Source organism: Orycteropus afer, unplaced genomic scaffold, assembly GCF_000298275.1.
Source record: "Orycteropus afer afer isolate SDZICR_OR568_19922 unplaced genomic scaffold, OryAfe1.0 scaffold00210, whole genome shotgun sequence".
Taxonomy (NCBI): domain Eukaryota; kingdom Metazoa; phylum Chordata; class Mammalia; order Tubulidentata; family Orycteropodidae; genus Orycteropus; species Orycteropus afer.
This window is the reverse complement of record NW_006921797.1, coordinates 2,470,049-2,479,037: the sequence shown is the minus strand read 5'-3', so window position 1 is coordinate 2,479,037 and position 8,989 is coordinate 2,470,049.

Genomic DNA, 8,989 nt, shown 5'->3' with positions numbered 1-8,989 from the left:
TGGGGCTGGTGCGGGATCGGGCAGTGTTTCGTTCTGCTGTGCATGGGGTCGCTATGAGTCGGAAACGACTCGACGGCACTTAACAACAACAACAGATGCAAATCACGAAACACTATTGAAACACCTCCAATCAAATGAGAAATGTATTGGCTTATGTAAGGGAGAGTCAGGAGCTGAATGAATGGTACTGCATAGCTGGTCTAAACCCAAATCATACCCACTGCCATCAAGTTGATTCTGACTCATAGCACTCCCCATAGGGTTTCCAAGGCTGTAAATTTTTACAGAAATAGATTATTTCATCTTCCTCCTGCAGAACAACTGGTAGGTTTGAACTGCTAACATTCTGCATAGCAGCCAAATGCACCACCAGGGCTCCTATAGGTAGTCTAGCTGCTCAAAATGTCCTCTCCTCATTTCTTGGCTCTTTTTCTTTTGGATTGACTACAATTTTCAAAAGTTTCTCTCCATATAGTTGGAAAAGATAGCTGTCAGCAGCTGCAGACTTACATGGACTTCCCTCTGAAGGAAACAAAGAGGTTGTCTCCAGGAATCCAAATAATTGTTGGAAAAATGGTTCCAAGTGACCATTCTTGGATCTGACTCTGCACCAATCATGGTGACCAATCATAATGTCTAGAAGAATGGGTTATTCAGACTTGTGACCTTTGTTTATGTGCACAGGCCTGTGTTGGGGGGTTGGATGTGGGAGCAGTGTCTTTTGATTGATGCCCTTACCTGAATCATATGGTGAAAGGAGGCAATTTCCAAAAGGAAGAGATAGAGAGACAGAATAATAGACATCTCTACTGAAGATTACGCTCATATCCTCTGTTGTTTCTCTCCTCGAGTTTCCATAACATTATTGTCACTTGTTTGCAGGTCCCTTGCCTCTTCAATATTCAAGCATTTTCAGGGTAGTTATTTTTGCTAGTTGCTCTCAAGTTGCCTCCAACTCATGGAGACTATACAACACAATGAAACAATGCTCAGTCGTGTGTCATCCTCACAAGCTTTGGTACGTGTGAGGCCATTGTTGCAGCCACCGTTTCAATCCATTTCATGGAGGGTTTCCTTTGCTGGCCCTCTACCAAACACAATGTCCTTATCTAGTGATTGGTCTTTCCTGATAACATGACCAAAGTAAGCAAGATGAAGGTTCACCATCTTCACTTCTAAGGGGCATTCTTGTTGTTCTTCCTCCAAGGTGAATTTGTTCATTCTTCTAGCAGTCCATGGTGTATTTCAACATTCCTCGACAACACCATAATTCTAATGTGTCAATTCTCCTTTGATTTTTCTTTTTCACTGTCCAGTTTTGATGTGCATATAAGGTGAATGAAAGACCATGACTTGGGTTGACATACTTTAGTCATTGAACTGATATCTTTGCTTTTTAACACTTTTATAGAGGTCTTAGAGGAGCTCTGGTGGTGTAGTGCCTAAAGCATTTAACTGCTAACCAAAAGGCTGGCAGTTCAAACCCACTAGCCACTCCTTAGAAGGAAGATTGGGCAACCTACTTCCATAGAGATACCACCTCGGAAACCCAAGGATGGGTCGCTATGAGTCAAATCGACTCAATGGCAGTGTTTTTTTTTTTGTTTGTTTGTTTGGTTGGTTTTCGGTTTAGAGGTCTTATAGGTCTCAGTTACTAACCAAGAGGTTGGCAGTTCAAACCTACCCAGCAGCACTGCAAAAGAAAGATCTGCCAATCTGCTTTCATAACTATTATGTTGTTGTTGTTGTTGTTACATGCCATTGAGTCAGACACGACTCATAGCAACTCCTCCTTGGGTTTCTGAGGCAGTATCACTATGGAACTAGATTGCCCAACCTTCCTTCCAAGGAGTGGCTGGTGGGTTTGAACCGCTAGCCTCTGGTTAGCAGTCAAGTGCCTTAGACACTACCACACCAGAGCTCCTTATAGCAAATTAAAAATAATAATAAAAGCTATGGACCTCAATTCTACTCTGTAACACATTAGGGTAACCATGAGTCACATGGCAATGGGTTTGGTTTCGTTGGTTTTGTAGTAGATTTTCCAAGTGCTGTACATTCTTTGGTTTCTTCACTGCTGCCTGTTTTCTCACAATGCAGTGAGTTAACCAATGTGGGCATTCACTAATTTAAAGGGATAATACATGGAAAAAAAAATTAAACTGTGAACTCTTACACATATCAAATATTTAGGGAAATATATTTAATTGTCTTTGGTTTTCTGAGAGAGTCAAGAAACTCTGAGCTTCTGTCTTAAAATTCAGTGATCTTAGGAGGTGATTTAGTACTAACTACTTAAGGTAATATCTTCTGTACCTATGCTTCTTTCAATGTGTATCTTTTTCCTGCATGTCTTTCTTCCTTATTCACATTATAAAGGAGCAGAAGATAAAATTTAAAAAAAAATGTGTTATGACCTTGAAGCATGACTCTTATAATATCCATTGTAAAATAATTTCCTGTTCCTGGCACTGAGAGAGACACCTAAATCTCACCACGTCTATTTTTTTCTTCTTGTTAGTTATCACCTCTAGCCTGGTCTGCACTGACTCTTTCCACTATAGATGATATTTCTCTTAATAAATCCCCAAATCAAACCCACTGCGGTTGAGTCATAGAGACCCTACAGGATAGGTAGAACTGCCCTTAAGGTTTCTAAGGCCTTAAATCCTTACAGAAACAGACTGCCAAGTTTTTCTTCTGTGGAACAGTTGGCGTGGTCAAACCATTGACCATTTGGTTAGCAGCCAAGCACTTTTAACCATTGTACCACCAGAGCGCCTCATTTTTCTTAATACTCAGAAAAAAATTAGTTTGTGGTCAATACTCCCCAATCTATTTTCAGGTGGTGTAGTGCTTAAGGCATGTGACTGCTAACCAGAAGGCTAGTGGTTCAAACCCACCAGCCACTCCTTGGAAGGAAGACTGGGCAATCTACTTCCATAGAGATACTGCCTCAGAAACTGAGGAAGGGTCACTATAATTTGAAGTCAACTTTATGGCAATGAATTTGGTTTTTGGTTTTTTATAAGTCATTACTATCTTGAAAAGTCACTCTTTCATCCATTTTTATAAGATTTCATTTCTAAGCATTCTTAGGGTTCTTTAGGAGCCCTGGTTTTGCAGTGGTTAAGTGCTCAGCTGCTAACCAAAATGTTGGTGATTTGAACCCACTAGCTGCTCCATGGGAGAAAGATGAGGCAGTCTGCTTTCTTAAAGATTTACAGCCTTGGAAACCCTATAGGACTGTTCTACCCTATGCTATAGGATCACTATGGGTTGGAAGTGATTCCATGGCAATGAAGTTTTATGGTTTTCATGTACTGTGTCAGGAAGACAACTTGTAACCCTCTAAAGGAGGATCATGTTTTACACATGATTTTTAATCATTCACAGTGCCTTGCCACCAAAAAGTGCCCCAGAAATTACATGCCTTTTAGTCTAAGCAATGAAAATCTGGGTGAAGAAAATGTGAAAATATTTCAGGAATGATAATATCAGAAAGTCAAGTCTCATTAAAATGAATACCATGGCAATGAAAGTTCACTATAATTAAAATATTTCCAATCTCTCTCTGGGCAGTGTCCAATAGTATGGATGCCTTTTTTTTCTCTTGCTGAAATGCAAGTTCCCATTGTTAGTAACTCAGCATATTGAAGGCTTTTATCCTTCAGCTCTTGTCCACATAATTGTCACTAGCTATTGTGGAGAGAAAAAAACAACCTGAACACTTGATTCTGGAGCAAAGAAGAGCAAAAGGTACCAGCTAAAGCATCCAGAAAGCCTTCTCACAAAGAAATAACTGTCAAGAGAAATATAAAATGCAGCAATTTTCTTTTTTTACAAAAAGAAAGGAAATGAGTAATAGAATTCATGGACTCTGGCAAAAAGAAAGGAGCTTTGACCAAAAGGGCATGCTATCTTGCTTTACAATTTACACAAAAGTTTTACCTACATCACCTCATGGAGTGGAACCATTCAACAAAGGTATGAAATAGATATTATATTTTCATCATTTTGCAGCTAGGAAAACTGAGATTCAGACTGTAAGTGGTTTTCCCAAGACATCAAAGCTGACCACCTTCTCATTTAAACATTTTTCACTGTTTCCACATCACTAAACCTGCCTCTATTGCCTTTCATAAATTAACCATATACATTTAAAACACTGAATGTTCATGTGTCCTTTGAACACAATCTCTGCTTCATTACAATTTCATTCTTTCTTGCTTTTAGTTGCCCCACATATATATAATTTTATTTTTCAATATTTCTTTATATACAGCCTCTTAAAATTATCATTATCTAAAATGTAGATGACATCTAATAATTTTAACAATGTAAAAATGAAATGATATTCAAATAATGATTATGAAATATAATAACCCAGTCTTCTCTTATACTGTATATTTAATAGTTATGTTACAAGAAGAATTGAAAAGTATGTTATGCATTGAGATAAATTGTCATTTCCTAGAGTCAGACAATTTGGATCTAACACAACCTTTACCATTAATTTTCAACTTGAATAAAAAATAAGGCCAGAAGGAAAAGCCTTATAGAGGTACAAGCATGAAAAGACCACAATGATAAGGAAGATTCACTGGAAACATTCATTATGTCTCTTCACTGTAGTTCTAATAACTAGGAAAGAGACAACCTCACAGCCGTTGACTCTCAGTCTCTTGAATACCTGCCACAAGTGCTAATACTTCAATCAAACTATATGTTACTCTGAACCTCCCCATTCAGTACATTGGACAGCACACTAGCTTAAAGAAATATAGAGAGCCACCTACTGGCCAAGAGTCTAAGAATCTTTGTACAGTAACTGAAGTTTCAAATCTTGGTTCAAGGGATTCTAAGACAAAGGAGAAAAAGAAAATTCTTTGTGTGCCTCCTTTTATGGCTGACATTTTTTTTTTTCACCATAATGAGATCTACAGATACTCATTTCACTTCCCTCAAACAGGATGGTCAGTTCTACACAATGCTAAACAAAGGTTACTGACTACAGCTGCCTCAACAGTGCTCTTCATTTGGGCTGTCTTCGATTCTATATTATCTTGCCATACTAATGACTTTGCAGATAAAAGTGAAATAGTAAGTAAGCTTATGAATTTTCCAGAGCTGGAAATTCTTTGCAGTTCCACTGGAAATGCTTTGAATTTACAATTCTAATGGTGCTAAACTATTTTCCCAAACAATGGCTAAAATATGTTAAGTAAATGTATGATGTATGATGAATGAATGTTGAAGGAATATTTCTGAGTAGGTGAAATTACAGGTAAATCTACCTTTTCCCTATGAATATAATCTCATGGCTCAATTGAACTAGTTAAAGAGCAAGTAGTATTAGTTCACCTGAAATTGTCTTCTTTCTATACTAAACTATTATTCCTAATAAATAAATAATATTCAAAGAAAGAAAAATATACTGACTCAACTACCCTTTCTTAGTATATATTCCATACAACACAACTAGCCCTAGAATAATTTCTATTTGCCTGTAGATAACAACATTGTGTCATTTATAATAGTTGAATTCTAAGCCCAAATAGCAGAGTTCACAAAAATAAAATTTTACATTTGTACAGCAGTTTAAGAATGGAAAACTAATCAGAGAAGAGGAAGCCTGGAGATTGTAAGATAGTTTCTGGAATAGATATTTATACCTAGAGCATTGTTAAAAAGTTCTCTAATAAAATAACATTTTATGATTTCTTGCTAATGGCATTCCTCAAGAATATTTTGATTTTGAAAGCACAAATAAATTAATGACTATTGTCCTTAAGACATTATCCCAACGGATTTTCACAGTGACCCTATACAATAGTTAAACTAGGGATAGGTAGATAGACATGACAGATACATACACATATACATATATCCATATATCCATATAAACATACATAAACTCCAACTCATGGTGATCTTAGGTACAACAAAATGAAACATTGCTTGGCCCAGCAACAATCTCGCAATTGTAAGTAGAGTCAAGTTGAGGCTATTGTGCCAATCCATCTCACTGTCTTCCTCACTCTCATTGGCCCTTTATTTCACCAAACACAATATCCTCCTCTAGCAATTTTTCCTGCTTGATGATAAACACAAGTGAGTCAGACAATGTTCAGTGTGATCCATAAGGTTTTTATTGGGTAATTCTTAAAAGTAAATCACCAGACCTTTCTTCCTAGTTAGTCTTAGCCTACATGCTTTGCTGAACCTATCCATTATATGTGGCCCTGCTAGTACTTGAAATACTCCTGGTGTTTGAAAGAGAAGGGTGAAAAAACTGTTGTTGCTAGGTCCTGTAGAGTCAATTCTCATAGCTACCCTATGAACAATACAGCGAAAGACTGCCCAGTCCTGTGCCATCTGCACTATCATTACTATATTTGAGCCCATTGGTGTAGCCACTGTATCAATCCACCTCATTGGGAGTCTTCCTCTTTCTCATTGGTCCTCCACTTCACCAAGCATGATGTCTTTATCCAGAGACTAGTCCTTCCTGATAACCTGTTCAAAGTATGTGAGACAAAGTCTCGCCATCTTTGCTTCTACAGAGCATTCTGGCTGTACTTCTTCCAAGATAGAATTACTCAGTCTTCAAGAAGTCCATGGCATATTTAATATTCTTTGCCAACACTATACTTCAATGACATCAATTCTTCTTTGGTCCAGATTTCACATGCACATGTGGAGACTGAAAATACCATGGGTTGAATCAGATAAAGATTAGTCCTCAAAGTGAAGTGTCTGTTTTTTAACATTGTAAATAAGTCTTTTCTCAGCACATTTCTCCAATTCAATATTTGATTTCTTTGACTGCATCTTCCATACCATCAGTTGCGGATCCAAGTAAATGAAGTCCTTGACAACATTAGTTTTTCTCTCCAATTATCATGATGTTGCTTATTTGTCCAGTTGTGAGAATTTTCATTTTCTTTCTGTTGAAAATTGAAAGCTGTAGTTTTTGATCTTTATCAGTATATACTTTAAAAAACTTTTTCACTTTCAACAAGCAAGGTTGTGTCATTTGCATATCTTAGGTTGTAAACTAGTCTTCCTCCAATCCTGATGCTGCAATCTTCGTACAGTCCAGCTTCTTGGATTATTTTTTCAGTGTACAGATTGAAAAAGTATAGTGAAAGGATACAAGCCTGGTACATACCTTTCCTAAGGTTGTAAACTAGTCTTCCTCCAATCCTGATGCTGCAATCTTCGTATAGTCCAGCTTCTTGGATTATTTTTTCAGTGTACAGATCGAAAAAGTATAGTGAAAGGATAAAGCCTGGTACACACCTTTCCTAATTTCAACCATGCAGTATGCTCTTGTTCTGTTCAAGTGATTGCCTCTTTATTTATGTACAGATTCTGCATGAGCAAAATTAAGTGTTCTAGAATTTTCATTCTTTGCAATGTTATCCATGATTTTTAATGACTCACATAGTTGAATTCTTTTGCTGAGTCAATAAAACAAAGACAATATATTTCTGTATTGTCTGCTTTCAGCAAAAATCCATCTGAAATCAGCAATGATATCCCTCACTCCACATCCTCTTCTGAATCTGGCTTGCATTTCTGGCAATTCCTTGTTGATGTACTGCTGCAACCATTTTTGAATTGTCTTCAGCAAAATTTTACTCATGTGTGAATTGTGTAATAGTTTTCAGCTTGTTGGATCACCTTTCTTTGGAATGGGCACAAATATAGATCTCTTCCAGTCTGTTGAGCAGGTGGTTATCTTCCAAATTTCTTGGCACAGATTTGTAAGCACTTCTAGCATTGCATTCATTTGTTGAAACATTTCAACGAGTATTCTGTCAAGTCCTAGAGTCTTGATTTTTGTCAATTCCTTCAGTGCAGCTTGAACTTCTTCCTTCAGTACCATCAGTTCTTGATCATATGTTACCTCCTGAAATGACTGAATGTCAACCAATTCTTTTTGTTATAGTGACTCTGTGTATTCCTTTCCATTTTCCTTTGATGTTTCCTGCATCATTCAATATTTGCCCCTAGAATCCTTCAATACTTCAACTTGAGCTTTGAATTTTTCTTTTGTTCTTTCAGCTTTTCTAATTCCAGGTTTTTGTGCATTTCATTATAATACTTTACTTTGTCTTCTTGACCTGCCCTTTGCAATCTTCTGTTCAGCTCTTTTACTATTTTATGAATCCTCCATTCAATTTAGCTACTCTACTTTCAAGATCAAGTTTCAGAGTCTCTTCTGCCATTTTGGTCTTTTCTTTCTTTACTGTCTTTTTAAGGACCTTTCACTTTCTTCATATATGGTGTCTTTAATATTATTCCACAACTCATTTGTTCTTCGGTCATTTGTGTGAAATGTATCAAATCTATTCTTAAGATAGTCTCTAAATTCAGATGGGATAAACTCAAGGTTGCACTTTGGGTATCATGGACCTGTTTGAACTTTCTTAAGCTTCAACTTGAACTTGTATATGAGCAACTGATGGTCTGTTCCACAGTCGGCCCCTGGCCTTATTCTAACGGCTGATATTGAACTTCTCCACTGTCTCTTTCCAGAGATGTCATTGTTATGATCCTTATGTATAGTACTTTAGGTTATGTATCATCTTGGCTGGGCCTGGTTTTTAGTGGCTAAGCAACTGGTGGTAGTTATTCCCCATGATGAGACTAGCAATCAGCTCCATGGTGGAATCTACTGCAAGCAGCTGAGCAGCTGTTTAAGAATGTGGTCTGCTTCCAGTATATAAGGAAAAGATTTGGGAATGGTCTACAGTTTTTAGTATGCTTGAATCCTCATGCAGTCAAGTCATTGTTCAGCAGCCTGCCATGTTATCTGCCCATTTTGGGACTCTTAATGGACAGAGTCAATGGCCTGCCTTGTGTTGTTGTTATGTACCATCGAGTCAGACCCAACTCATAGTGACCCCTCCTTGGGTTTCTGAGGTGGTATCACTATGGAAGTAGATTGCCCAACCTTCCTTCTGAGGAGTGGCTGGTG